At 42.8% G+C, this 15326-nt stretch overlaps 1 protein-coding gene and 1 long non-coding RNA gene across 2 annotated transcripts in view; one reads left to right on the top strand and one right to left on the bottom strand.

Annotated features, from left to right (window-relative positions):
• SLC16A10 (solute carrier family 16 member 10) overlaps window positions 1-15326 on the top strand; it is a 112395-nt gene that overhangs the window by 85359 nt on the left and 11710 nt on the right. The window lies entirely within an intron of this gene.
• LOC132346161 (uncharacterized) overlaps window positions 5304-15326 on the bottom strand; it is a 41754-nt gene continuing 31731 nt past the window's right edge. The window contains exons 2-3 of the long non-coding RNA XR_009495918.1: window positions 12696-14574; window positions 5304-12201 (exon numbers count right to left, since the gene is read on the bottom strand). This is a non-coding gene — a long non-coding RNA (uncharacterized lncRNA). The remainder of the gene's footprint in view (window positions 12202-12695; window positions 14575-15326) is intronic.

The following is a 15326-nucleotide window of genomic DNA, read 5'->3' as shown; positions in this document are numbered from 1 at the left end:
AAGGCCCTAAAAGCATTGGAGAAACTGTTCCTTCTCTTGTCCCCTCGCCATATCTATAATGTTTTTTCTTGTTTTTTTTTAATTGAAGTATAGTTGATTTACAATATTATATTAGTTTCAGGTATGCAACATAGTGATTCAATATTTTTATAGATTTAAAAAATTATATAAATTTATTATAAATCTATATAAATTCATTTATAAATCTATAATAAAATTTATTGTAAGATATTTAAAGTTGTTATAAGATACTGGCTTTAGTCCCCATGCTGTAAAATATGTCCTTGTAGCTTACTTAAGCATAATAGTGCGTACCTCTTCATACCGTATTCCCTGTTTTGCCCCTCACCCCTTTCCTCTCCCCAGTGATAACCACTAGTTTATCCTCTGTATCTGTTTTTCTGTCTTGTTAATTTGTAAATTTCGCCAGGTCTTTGTGTTTAATTGTCTCATGTTTTATTTGTCAAAATATAATATTCTCTAGAAAAATGTCAAAATTTAACTGTAATAGGGATATTTGCTTTATCCGTCAACTCGTCGGATTAATATCAAAATTTTTTCAAGTTTGAGGAACCTAAATTTAGCTGATAAGGGGTCCTATCCTGATTTTTCTGTCAACTAGAAAATAAATTGTTATGATAGAGAATTAACACAATAGAAATATTAATTTGAAGACTCTTAAAGGTATGAGGGTAAACCTGGACGTTGCCTTTCGCCCTGCATTTACCAGGTGGCTCTGGTGGGTGGAGAGAATTGTCTGATCAATTGAGAGTACCTTCTGCTAGTTTAACCTTCTCTCTAGGTTCTGGGACATCTCTTTGGAAAAGCCCTCACAGACACTAACTCCAGTGATTACAGAGTATCGAGGGAGAAGGTAACTTACGTATTCATGATGTAGGGAAGCGTCTCTAGATCCAAAGAAAGTTTGAGGAGTGCCGGTCTCTTACGTATCCGCCCCCAGATGCCACTGTCCCTTTTCCCCTTTGCTTTCCAGCCCCATTATCTGTATCTAGTTTTTTCACTCCTCTACCTTTTGGCAACTCACTTATCATCAGAAAGTTTATATTGCCTCATAACAAACTGGAGAAAAGCTCATTTAACTGTAGTTAGTGTGGAGGCAGAATTGCAAACATGGACAGCTGACGTGCAGTTATGTAACCCAGCTGTGTCTGCATCCATGTCAAGTTGAACTGATGTATTGTCAGAGTAAAAGGCCAGAACAACTGCAGCGTTCAATCTTCAGAGCATGGTTTAGCATCCTGTATGCCCAGTCATCACAGCCACACGAGGGTTTATTTTAACTCCTAAGTTTCTTTTAAACATAGTATTTTTATATCCCACACTTTTATTAACATTTACTTTCTAAGACTATCCCACAAGTATTATCTCTTGCTGGAGCCTCAGAGCCACCCTACAAGATGGGCAGGATCAGATTCCATTTAGCAGGAGAGGAGCTGGACTTGGGGTTATTAAGACAACTTGCTCAGGGTTGTAAGGCTGGTGCCTGGTGCAGCCTTGAGCTTGAGGCTTGAGCCTGGTCTTCTTAAATGTGTGGCTTTGAAGTAAAATATAAATATTTAGATGCCTTTAAAAAAAAAGTATGATAGTAAATTAGGAGTTGAATGGAGTGTACAGGTCATTTAATGGTACTTAAAAAAAAACTGGTAAAGTAGTTAAGACACAGAAAGGTTAAGTTGCTTGCCAAAAGTCACATAGTTACAAAAATGGTAGAACCTGGCACCATTACATGCAAGAATATCCACGGAAAATGAATGGAAGCTTATCCTAGCCTGAAATGTGTATGTAGTGGAAACTGAATCATTAGAGGAATGAAGTTGGCTTATCTAACACAACCCTCGTCAGTTTATGGGGTTCCTTTCCCAGTCTGGAGGTCACCTCACCATTTTGACACAGTCCAGGTATTCAGAGTTGCCAGCAGCGATTGTACTGGTTTTGTCATCTTTCTCTCATGGATATATTTAGAGCTCAAAGTTACAGTTATTGAGTGGCTAAGCCCCGAGAATGCAGGGTTCATAGCAGAATTCATCTAAACCAGAGGTTACTGTATATGGGGCCAGGTCTGGGCAGCTGAGCTGACCTCACCTGCCTTGTTTATCTGTTTCTTGTAAGGTTCTGACAGGAGAAAGGCCTGGAGGCCCATTACATGTCCTCAGCCCTGGGATGGTGATTGCAGAGTTTTGGAAACATTTTAAAAATTATTTCCATCGGGATTATATAACCTGAAGAGTTGCCCTATCTCAGTCTTCTGGCACTATAACCAGATAAAAGAGGCAGAGTTGACATTTTAATTTTGTTTTTAGCCTGGATGCTAAACAATAAAGTTTAAATACTAGGGGTTAAATTTCATTTTTGCCTTCCCTCCCTCCCTCCTTTTTATTCTTGATTTGGGTTTATTATTCTGATTATCTTTATTGTTACTTTGACATTTATTAGCTATGCAGAATGTTTTGGTACTTTGCAGAATAAAAAATAATCAAGATTTTTCACCAAGATTTTCTAATTTAAGTAATTTTTGTTTTTTCATTCAAAAGCATGCTTACAAGATTTCCTTGACGACAAGAATATTTCTTTTTATAGTGTATTGATTTAAATAACAGAATTTACTGTGTGCTGATCTACACACACACACACATACACACCTGCTAAATTTTTTCCCTGTTATGTGGTCTGGAAATGTTTTGTTGTTCATTTATTTCCATTTCATTTCATTCATTCATTCCCATCCCAGTGGACTTCCCTAAAGAATATGAAGGAATTCACTTCACAGATATATTTTCTGATTCAACTCTCACAGCAGCCTTTTATGAGGAAAGCAGCATTGATACTGGTCTCTCCTACTAATAGATAAGAACCTGGACCAAAAGAGAGGTTTTCTTTTGCGCAGAGTTTCACAGTAAGTGGCAGGGATGTTACTAGGGTAGAGTTAGGGTGAGTTATTCCTTTGTCACTGCTGTATTTTCTCGCATGTGTAATTCCCTCTCAGGAATTACGACTCAGTTTGCAGATTCAAATTGAGCGGATTCAAGTGCATACCTGATAGATACTCACCGGGCGCCTGCGGGTGCCTTCAGATGTGGGATTGCAGTGCTGAGAAGGGCTGTAGTCTCTACTCTCAGGGAGCTCAGTAAACAGTAACCTCGTGAATAAACAAGGTAGTTTTCAAATAGTGATATTTTCTTTGAAGGCAGTAAAATGAGATGGAAGGTGGCGGTGGGACGTGACCTCAGTGTGTAAATCAGCAACAACCCCTTTGAGGAGGTGCTGGTAGGTGCATTCTTCTGGGTGAAGGGCAGCAGTAGGTATTTAGAAGACAGAAAAACGAGATGGCTTCCTGTTGCCCGCAGGAAGCCTATGGCATGGAAATTCTCTAGTTTCTGTCTTTAAGGCCAGCCAACAGTCAATGAATTTTTTCATTCAACTTATTTTTATCTGATGTATTATATTAAAATCTGTATGTTAGAAATGAAAAATTCTTGCACAGGACCCAAGCATTGCTTTTTCTGCAGATACCTCATTCACTACTTACATCCTCTAACTGCAGTCCTCAATTCTCCTGTGGTTATTACATGAGTGAGTAGATGTCCTCTCACCATCACTTTATCCCCACTTTTTTCAGATTTTTTTCAGTGGTGTCTGTGCTTTTCTTGCTTTTCTAACCTTGCATTTATTTCCCTGCAGATCTCACCATCTGCTGCAATTTGACTACTCAGGTTAGTGAAAATTTGCCCATTTACCAGTTTTGTGCCTTAGGCAGTATTCACCAGCATTCTCCTACTTGAGATGAATAAGGATCTTTACTTCTCTGGCCACTTGTGACTCATTAATGGTGAAGTTCCATATCTTTAGAACAGTTTCATCCAAAAAAAGCTAGCTGGTTTTTTGAGTATTTTTTTCTTCTGAATTGTAGTACACTAGTATAGGAACCGGAGAAGGCAATGGCACCCCACTCCAGTACTCTTGCCTGGAAAATCCCATGGGCCGAGGAGCCTGGTAGGCTGCAGTCCATGGGGTCTCGAAGAGTCGGACACGACTGAGCGACTTCACTTTCACTTTTCACTTTCATGCATTGGAGAAGGAAATGGCAACCCACTCCAGTGTTCTTGCCTGGAGAATCCCAGGGACGGGGGAGCCTGGTGGGCTGCCGTCTGTGGGGTCACATAGAGTCAGACACGACTGAAGTGACTTAGCAGCAGCAGCAGCAGTATAGGAACATGATAGGAAGACAATATATAATACATAAGAAATCTAGAAATGAATCATTTACAGATAAATGAAAACAGAGCTGCTGCTTTTAGTAAGGTGGAGTAAGCTTGTCATGTCTTCCAAATTATATTTCAGTTCAGTCGCTCAGTCGTGTCCGACTCTTTGCGACCCCATGAATCACAGTACGCCAGGCCTCCCTGTCCATCACCAACTCCTGGAGTTTTTAATTAGCCAAAAATAATATGTACTTACAAGCAATAATATGTATTTACACATAATTCAACGCTAGTTTTTAGAAGTGATGGATGGTTTATTCAGGCATGAAAATTATCCCTAGAATGTGGGCCCTATACAGCTGAAAGATTTAAGATTTGTGGTGAAGAAAGAAATCCTCAAGCATTTAAGAGTATCTGATTTTATGTTAAGTCGGAATGCAGCAGTAGTGTGTTTTGGTTAGGCCCTTCTACTGTATGATGTGTTCAGTGTAAGTATGGGAAAGGCTGGTGAAGACTGTGGATTTATCTACAACATATACTGGGGCGTTTTGTGTGGGGAGGGTCCTAACACCTCATGAAATGATAAAGAAGAACCAGGTAAGGCAGACGGGACAAGGGTAGGGACAGAGCCTCCTCTTCACTGCTGCATCTCAGCCCCCAGCACGCAAATCGTTTTGACCAGTTTGAGGCTGAGCTTATAGGTTGGTTGAGTTGCTGGAGTATGAGGTCTAGTAATTTCCCTACTCCTGACAGTTTTTCCGTTCTAATTGTGCTTTATGTTCTTCAACTCTTGTGGAGAGGAGTTAATTGGTTTTGAGACTTTCTCTGATCACACGTGTAATTAGTGACAAGGTGGAAATAAAAGTATGTTTATCTAGACTAGTGTCGAGTAATTTAAAGATACAGAAATGAGCGGCTACAGGTACATAGTCAGTATATAGTCGGCCCTGCTAAGGTGGAATATCCTCTCTCATACCTGGTACCATGTGCTTCCAGGAGAATGGGATGTCTGAGTGGACCTCCACCACATAGACTAGCAGATTCTGCCGCAGCCTCGTGACCCCTGCACACATCTATAGAATGTAAAGTGCTCCCATATGTTGATTATTTAATTTATGAAGCATGGTAAAAACCTCAACATAAACCAGGTATCCCTGGGTTTGCTCCTGTGAACACACAGCTTCCTTTTACATGTCTGACTCCTCGGGAGCTGTCCTAGGGACTTCTCACAGCTCCCTGCCGATGTCTCCTGTCTCCTGGTCTCCAGCTTTCGGGGCCGCCCTGAGTCCTGAAGTCGGGATGCCCGGTCCTGGGGTCCCCATCCCACATCTCCTCGTGAGGTGCTAAGTTAGTGTCACATTCGCCTTCACAGCTGCCCGGTCACACATCTAGAGTAGTGTGTCAGACCTGGAGCCTCCTTTTCTCTCCTGAAACCAAATTCCTAGGTCATAAAACCTACCTGTACACATAATTTAAAAAAAAATCAGTAATGCCCCACTTGTAACATAAAAAGAAATAAAAATAGTTTTTGGATAAAATAAAAGGTAATGTTTGGGATATATGTGACAACACAGAGGAACCTTGAAGACATTATGCTAAATGAAATAAACCAGATACAAAGTGTATGATTTCACTTAGATGAGGCACCTAGGGGAGTCAGATTCAGAGAGATGGAAGTACAGTGAGGGCTCCCAGGGACTTTGAGAAGGGGGAAGAGGGGAGAGATTATTTAATGGGTTTGGAGTTTCAGTTTGAGAAAGTGAAGAAGTTCTGGAGATGGATGGTGGTGATAGTTACGTAAGAACGTGAATGTACTTAATGCCACTGACTGTATACACTTTAAAATTGCTTAAATGGTAAATGTTATGTGATAAAAAATTTATTAAAATAAAAAATTAATTGGAAAAAAAGCAATGTTTGGGCACAACTATATCAGATAAAAATAGCCTCTGTAGATTTCCAGAACATCCCTCCAAGGGAGTGAAGCAGTGTGTATTGCCGACTTGAAACCAAGGAAGTGATGTCCAAGATCTTAGACTTTGTAAGGAACAGCGCTCACAATTTCAAAGACTTTTTTACCTGCTCTGCTTAGGCCTTCCAACTCTCAGTATATAAAAGACTGAGAGTCATGCCAGCTGCCTTAATCCAGACCACTCAGGCTTTCTACTTTCTTATCTATTCTGCAGAGGTGTGGTCCTTTTCTTCCTGAACACTTTAAAATCACAAGACAGGACCGAACATGTCTAAAGTAATGTTAGTCACCACCACCTCACCCCGACTCTGAAGTAGTCTTATTCTTTAAAGAGGGGGTAAAAACTGGGGTAGACGGTTTTCAGAAGTATGTGAAAGGGGCAGCAGTGGAAGGGAGACTGATCTGCACTTATTCCTATTTTTTTCCTTTTTGGCCATCCCGTGAAGCATATGCTGCTTCGAAGTCGCTTCGGTCGTGTCCGACTCTGTGCGACCCCATAGACGGCAGCCCACCAGGCCCTGCCGTCCCTGGGATTCTCCTGGCAAGAACACTGGAGTGGGTTGCCATTTCCTTCTCCTTTGTGTGAAAGTGAAAAGTGAAAGTGAAGTCGCTCAGTCGTGACCGACTCGTGGCGACCCCATGGACTGTAGCCCACCAGGCTCCTCCATCCATGGGATTTTCTAGGCAAGAGTACTGGAGTGGCTTGCCAAGCATATATAGGATCTTAATTCCCTGACCAGGGATCAAACTGATCGCACTGTAGTGGAAGTATGGAGTCCTAACCATTGGGCTGCCAAAGAATTCCCTAATCCTAACGGTTTTTGATCTTTATTCAGATAATTTTTTAAAAATGTGATGTGATTCTAGGGAGAGAATTTAAGAGATAACTCTTAGAATTAGTAAAAAAGACAAGCTCTGTGGTGTGCCTTAGAAAGACTGAAGGAGAAAGGCGGCCAGAAGGCTTTTGGTAAAAGGGTTCTCTAGCCAGCATCACTAGCCTGAAAGAATCTTAGTGAGGAGAGGTTAGAAGAAGGTAGAATTTTTGTGGAAGGATCAGTCTTTTATCACTTTAAAATTAAGGGCAAAATCAAGAGGCTAAGTAAGAACTAATAATGCTCCAGGGTCATTATCAAATTACCCAGAATCCTAGTGATTTAAATAATACTTTCTGAAGTTATCCCTTCCTATTTTAAGACGAAGTCTATCTTAAAAAATTCAGCCTTAATTGAACTAGCCTTTTGCTGGGTGCATTTGTTCATTTTGGACTATTTTTCTAAATTCATGCAGTTCAGCTGCTGACTAGAAACTCCATAACCCACACCTGTCTATCTGCATGTACATTTAGCTGATGGGTGATTTTATCACCAGATGAATCCAAGAGTAAGTTTAGAAGAGCATGTATCACCTCCTCCCTTAAAAAAAAAAATAAATGAAAACATGGAAAGTCAGTGATGCCTCAGAAAAGCATTAACCACAACCAGGGGTCTGCATCTGTGGAGACCTTGCTACCACTTTATGCCTTCAAAGTGCTGTCCTGAAGCGTTGGCAGTCATGCAGGCATGCTAGGGACCACAGCGGGGCCTTCCCGAGCCATCCCGACCAGAGTAGAGGCAGTCTGCCTCCTTCCCAGATGGGCCCGGTCTCCACGGTTCACAGTCCACTGTGTTCATCCAGCCTAGCCAGGACCCACGAGTCTGAGGGAGTGGTGACCTTGGTGTGCCAAGAATGAGCCTCCAAGAAAGCTGGTCAGAATCATATTTGGATTTGGGTGGAATGAATAAAAATTAAGTCAACCAACAGATTAAACACCTTTCATAGTTCAAGAAGGATGAGAATAATTTTTGATAATTTGAGAACTGTCTGGCATGGATATTATTGTCAGGGTCACTAATAACTTCAAGTTATGTAAAAACCCTAGTGATTTATTTTTTAAGATTAAGTTCATTTTAACTTCTATAATTTAGGATTATTTGAAAAAAAGTGAAGTTGCTCAGTCGTGTCCGACTCTTTGCTACCCCGTGGAGTATAGCCCACCAGGCTCCTCTGTCCATGGATTTTCCAGGCAAGAATACTGGAGTGGGTTGCCATTTCCTTCATCCAGGGGATCTTCCCAACCCAGGGATCAAACCCAGCTCTCCTGCACTGCAGGCAGACACTCTAACCTCTGAGCTACCAGGGAAGCTTCTAAATCCAGATTGGTTTTGACAGATAATTCCTCTGAAACATTTTGCCAAATCTCATCTAAACAATACTGTGTCAAGGATGAACTTTGTTTTAATCAAAGGAAAATTATTTTTGGAAAAAAAAAAACACAGAAAAATAATCAGGTCTTAAGAATTTTTAGAGTTAGAAAATGTTTTCCAAATCAGGGATTTCCAAACCATCAGCTACCTTCCTTCCTTTAGAACTCGTCTTTTTCTACCCCTTGGTGGCTGTTAAATAAGTTCCTGGAAACTCTTCCCTTTTTTAGTCTTGACTTTTATGTGTCTTAGTAGTGCCGTGTGTGATTACCGGCACCATGGAAACCCATCTCAATGAAATGGGAAGACTGGCCGTTTAAAAAAACAAACAGAGCCAACTGCCCATGCCTCCTAGAGTCCTGCCAGGGCAAAGGTCTGCCCTCCGCTGGGTTAGTTCCTGGGGAGGCAGGCAGTACCCATGCCACGGCTTTAATCGCAACAGGTACCTTATTAGTAAAGAGACAGTGGGCTGCCTAAGATATTAGCCCTTAAAAATGTTGGCAGCCAAGGAGGTTCTGTGTTTTCACTTCAAGTACATCTTAGAGCTGTTTTACTTCAAAGCACAGTTGATCAGATTTAACATGTTAAAATGATATTTTGAGGCTGCTCTAATCAGCACTTGTCTTAATGGCCATAACGTCCTATTTCAGTATTAAATGGTGTAAAGGGATTAATTTTATGTACCCAAATCCGTGGGCTTAGTTTTCTGCTATCTATAGTCACCTCACTGGACTTGCTGGTGTACTGTACTCGTGTAAAACTTTCTCAGGGAATGCCCTGTAGTGCTGACTTACTTTCTTAGCAAAAACAAAGATGGAAAAAAACACAATTGTTGTAAAAAAGAAAGAAAAAAACAAACCAAACCCTCCATCCATTCAGATTTCTGTTCATCGTTCTTTGAAGTCAAAGGTAGTATAAAGTTTTGATTTGCAACAAAATCTGAGATTATCCATTAACTACTCTAGCAGCCTTCTACTGCCTTTCAAATGTACATGTAATTTTTAAAGGAACCAGGCTCTTTTCTTTGTGATTGCCTTAAAAAAAAAGTATATTTAAGTAGAATACACTTAAATACTCCACTTAAAGAGTTATGGAGTAGCTTTTTGGGTGTTGAAAGGATGTGTTCTTAGAAATTAAATTGCATGCAAGGAAGAGGCAACAAGCGGAACCTGCTAATCTCAGGTTAGAAGAGATTAACTTGCTCAGGAAGAGCGAGAGAGCAGAAGTGCTCGGAACTCAGCATCCCTGTGGGGAAGTAGGAAGCTGGAGAAATTCTGAATTCCACAGCCCTGAAAATACGGTGCAGCATTTATTATCCTGTTTTTGAAGGTACTGTGTAAATGTAAATGATACAGGTCCCTTGTCCCCACCGAAAGGAGTGCAACGGGACTGCCTGTTGTCTGCCTCCTTCTCAGCTTGATGGTGTGGATCTGATGGGGAGGGCAGAGGATCAGGGAGTGAGATGCCACAGACAAGGACAGGTAGTGGCTGCTGCCTGGAATCAGCTCTCTCCCAAAGGGCACAGTAACTGCAGCAACAGTGGATGATAAATAGGGTTTGGTTTTTCCCCTCAGTTCTGCAGAGGCAGTTGTTCCATTAGCCCCATAGCCTGCAGTGCTCTACTGCGCCTGCTTTTACCCTGCTTTCCTGGCCTTCCTGAAATACCGCCTTTGTTAGCACTTGCTACTTGAGTCAGTCAGCTGTTACTACAAGTCTGCTGTCAGAAATAAAGTTGTTTTTGTTCTACATCTTCAGTAGTTTTCCTCCTTTAACTGCTATCCCCTAGTGATACATAATTTAACTTGTATGTACCAAAGTTTTATCATTTTTTTGTAATAAATTATATAAAAGGTATTAAATGAAGACCACCCATCCCTTTAAAATGGTGCTGGTGGAGGGGAGGACAGTGAGGCTAATAACTATTGCACGGCCAGATAACACTCAATCTTAGAAAGCAGTACTGTAGGTGATTATTGGACTTTTTCTTTTTTTCCCCACACTGCCAGCCATGTGGGATCTTACCCAACCACATGTCGAACCTAGGCGCTCAGCACCAAGTCCTAATCACTGGACTGCCAGGGAGTTCTCTAGTTATTGCATCTTTTGGACCAGTGAGCTCCTTGTTTTGCAGCTGCGTAGTGTCAGAGAAGGCAATGGCACCCCACTCCAGTACTCTTGCCTGGAAAATCCCATGGACAGAGGAGCCTGGTGGGCTGCAGTCCATGGGGTCGCTAGGAGTTGGACACGACTGAGCGACTTCACTTTCATGCATTGGAGAAGGAAATGGCAATCCACTTCAGTGTTCTTGCCTGGAGAATCCCAGGGACGGGGGAGCCTGGTGGGCTGCTGTCTGTGGGGTCGCACAGGGTCGGACACGACTGAAGCGACTTAGCAGCAGCAGCAGGGTCACTGGATTTCAGGGGCTTCCGTAGATAAAGTGAGTTGAGGTTCCCTTCTGCTGGGCCATCTTCTGTCGTGAAACCACCCGTCAAGGAGAAGCTTGAGTTTCTAGTGCACTGCGTCAGCTGTACTGGAGCTGGTTTCATACGATGGCTGTCTGCTGGGCTTCCTTCACAGTTGGCTCTCGGAGCCAGAAGACTCAGCCTGGCTTCTCAGCTGAAGAGCACTACCTGATGTCTCAGTGTCTGCAGCTGTGCCTCATGTTGGGAAGAGGTAAGAGGGGGAGAAGCCAGGCTGAGGCCAGCGCCGTGAGAGGGTCACTTTCTTAGGCACTGGCTCTAGGCTCCAGTGAGTGGGGAGGAGCTTCTCCCTTCACTTGGCTGATCAGAATCGTGTCCTCCATGGAGAGAGGCTGAATCGCCCTTTACTTGAAGTGGGGATGGTTAGGAGGGAAGGGTGTAAACCCTGAGCTCATGTGTCTTGTTCCCTTCTTTCACCCATGGATAAGCAGTGAGAAGCTATGATGGGTTTTAAGTTCTTGGTTATCTTTGGATAACAAAACAAAAAGAGGGTTTCACCCAGTCCAAAAATGGCTTCTGTGACTGATGAAGTTCAGTTGTTGTTGGAATGATGGAAAATGTTTCAAGAGCAGGCAGTACCCAGGCTCTGGTCATCACTGAGAGGTGTGCAGCCCTGGAGTAAACACATGTTTAGAATAGAAACAAAAGAGTAGTCCCTGCCCTAAAGGCACTTCCACATTTGGATAAAGTCGGTTTTAAAACCACTGTTCTAAAAATGATGTTTTCCCTGTTGAAGTGAAGTGTTAGTCACTCAGTTGTGTCCGACTCTTTGCGACCCCACGGACTATAGCCTGCCAGGCTTCTCTGTCCATGAAATTCTCCAGGCTGGAATACTGGAGTGGGTTGCCATGCCCTCCTCCAGGAGATCTTCCTGACCCAAGGATCAAACCCAGGTCTCTAGCATTGCAGCCAGACTCTTTACCGACGAAGCCACTGGCGAAGCCTATCCCCTGGGTAGGTAATGGCTTCTAATAAGAGCTCTCTATTGGTTTAAATAAGTTAGGTTAAACATGGGAACATCTGGTCAACATCTTCATGTCCCTGCCCATGGGACTGTTATTGGAAATACCAGTTTTGCCAGTACTCGTGCCTTCTGCTAAACTAAACTGTGTGCCAGTCTCCAGAGGATGAAGGATGGGTGGGGATTCCGGGAATAGTTGTAGCAGTAGTGGGGGGCCCAGGCTGGTAGAATACACCAGCTCTCCCGTGGGCTGTTTCCTCAATGAGGAAGATCTGCTGGACCAGTAGATGCCGCCTCCCCAGATGCTGTTCTCCAGTTCCCTTATTTCCTGCCCAAACAAAACCAGAAGACAAACAAAATAAACCACAGCTTAACTTTGAACATTTTGGCTGAGGGTAGGAAAGGAGGTATTAGAAGCTGAAGTTCTTGCTTTGTTTCAACAACAATAACAAAATTCAATGAAATAAGGCCCGTTATAGCTGAAGAAGTAAGTTTCCACTTAAGCATAATTTGAATTTACCAAATTTACCATTATTTCACAAGACCCCCAAACATTTATCCTCATTATTCCTTTTAAGGATTACAAAGTGTAGAGCGGGGGGAAGAAAAATAAACCACTAATAAAGGATAATAGTGCGGCAGGCATGTGTTCTTAGTTTCATCAAAAGAATGACTAGCATATTCAGTCTGGTTTGAATACTAAAGAATGTCTCTTAAAAAATTACACTAGATCCTTTGAGTGATTCCTAAAGTGGATTAATACATGAGAGTCAGAATTCAAATTCCAAATAAAGCTGATGAATTCCCGTAATTATATCTCACCTGCCTCAGATCAGGTTATTCATTTTCTTTAGAATTGAGCTGTATTCCATCTCTGATAAGGACCTGGAGGAATTTGCCAGTTTGAAGTCACTTTTATCAACAGCTGTTTTATCTTTGTGTCCACAAGTGAATTTCTTAGACCAGCACTCTTCAATAGAAATATAAATGCAAGACACATGTCATTTAAAATTTTCTTGTCATATTTTTAAAAGTTAAAAAAACAACAACAAAAAAAACAGAAAAAAGACCTCAGAAATGTTTTCATAATATATTTTATTTAGCCAATATAGCCAAAGTATTATTCCAACAAAGAATTGGTATTTTTAAATTATTGAGATATTTTACGTTTTTTTTCCACTAAGGTTTCTAAATTTTCTGTGTGTTTTACACTTACACATCTCAGTTCAAATTAGCCACATTTCAAGTGCTGGACAGCCCAGCCCACCGTGGCCAGCACCCACCGACGTGGGTGCATGAGGAGGCAGCTGGAGGTGAGGCTTCATCTGACAAACCAGGAGTCTGAGCTTTACCCTGAAGGCTGCAAGGCCACAGTGGTGAAGCAGTGTTATTTAAAATTTGAACTTCATCTGGTGGTCTCAGGGGATGCAGGTTAGGGGTTTAGGAGTGAGGGCTCTGGCCTGAGGCACGTTCAAGCGGGTGTAGGGATCCAGGGGAGGAGTGATCCCCCAAAGTAGAAACTGTGGGGAGCATGGACCAAGGGAGGGTGTCTGAAAGGTTTGGGAGGACAGGTCATCAGAACTGGATGGCGGCTACTGGATTTGAAGGGAGGGGGGTGGTCTAGGATGGTTGTCCAGTGTTTACCTGGGTGGTTGGGTCAACAGCAGTGGTGGTGACTGAAATGGAAGAAGGAAGGTGGTGAGCCCGCCAGGCCCCTCTGTCCATGGGATTCTCCAAGCAAGAATACTGAGGTGGGTTGCCGTGCTCTCCTCCAGGGGATCTTTCTGACCCAGGGGTCGAACCCATGTCTCTTCTTATCTCTTGCATTGGCAGGCAGGTTCTTTACCACTAGCGCCACCTATGATGCCAGAAGGGCTGGGGAGGGCGCTCAGTACTTAAGATGCCCATGAAGGCTAGGCAGAAACCCAAAGGGGATGTAAGGGTCAGGTAATCAAGGACAGCTTTATAGAAAAGGTGGGACTTGGGCAGAGTCAGAGAACCAGGAGAAGTGGCAGCAGAAATGTAGACAGATGAGAAGGTGTTGGACGTGTCTAAGTGACACCGTGATTAAACCTTCCTGCTGGGCCAGATGAGATCAATGCTGTAGACATGTCGTGTTTGGCACACATGGGGTTGGATCACGCAGTGTTCTAAATTTAAGATAGATGCCAACATTTCCACACAAAAATCCAGATTTCTGACTTTTCTTTAAAATAAAAGGCAGCCAGGAGGTTGACTTGGCAGCACAGGAGGTCCTATACGGTAATGATGGGACTCAGTGTACGCAGTCCCTCTCCAGCAAGTCTCTTTTATTCCTTTCTGCTGTTTACCCGAATCCTGTAGACATCTGAGTTTTCTGAGTCAAGGATTGGTAGGTAATAAAGTTACAGAGATAGATCAGTGACAGATTATGGAGGGCTTTTAATACCAAAGTAAGGGGTATAAATGTAGTCAGCTGATGTATAAGGGATCGATGAAGATTGAAGCCATGTTTAGGAGAGTTATTTTGTTCTGGTTGTTGGATATTTATTTATTTGGCTGAGCCAGGTCTTAATTGTGGCATGCTACCGCATGTGGGATAGATCCCTGTATAGCATGTGGGATCTAGTTCCCTGACCAGGGATCAAACCTGGGCCCCCTGAACCTGGGAACACAGCATCTTAGCCACTGGACCATCTCCTTGGAGAGTTATCCTGGAGCACTGTGAAAATACAAGAGGAAGAATAGTTAACCAGTTTTGAAAGGGAAAAGAGAGATGCGATGGTGTTGGTTACCCAAGTAGGCCTAAAACTGCAAAATGCAGGTCTTCTAAGGCAGTGTTGTCCAGAAAGGCTGCAGGTGCCACAAGCAGATCACTTGGGCCAGCATGCTTTCTGGGAAACTGGCTTTGTACACTTTCAGAATTCAGGCCAGTGTTTGGTGTAGGGGACAGTGAGTCTGACTGTTTGAAACAACTGTTTGATATAATAACTCTGTGATTGCAGAGAAAGCAGTGGAAGTACAGTTCAGTTCAGTCGCTTAGTCGTGTCCGACTCTTTGTGACCCCATGAATTGCAGCACACCAGGCCTCCCTGTCCATCACCAACTCCCGGAGTTCACTCAGACTCACTTCCATCGAGTCAGTGATGCCATCCAGCCATCTCATCCTCTGTCGTCCCCTTCTCCTCCTGCCCCCAATCCCTCCCAGCATCAGAGTCTTTTCCAGTGAGTCAACTCTTCGCATGAGGTGGCCAAAGTACTGGAGTTTCAGCTTTAGCATCATTCCTTCCAAAGAAATCCCAGGGCTGATCTCCTTTAGAATGGACTGGTTGGATCTCCTTGCAGTCCAAGGGACTCTCAAGAGCGTTCTCCAACACCACAGTTCAAAAGCATCAATTCTTCGGCGCTCAGCCTTCTTCACAGTCCAACTCTCACATCCATATATGACCACTGGAAAAACCATAGCCTTGACTA

This window comes from Bos taurus, chromosome 9, assembly GCF_002263795.3.
Source record: "Bos taurus isolate L1 Dominette 01449 registration number 42190680 breed Hereford chromosome 9, ARS-UCD2.0, whole genome shotgun sequence".
NCBI lineage: Eukaryota > Metazoa > Chordata > Mammalia > Artiodactyla > Bovidae > Bos > Bos taurus.
This window is presented reverse-complemented; position numbering and strand designations above follow the sequence as displayed.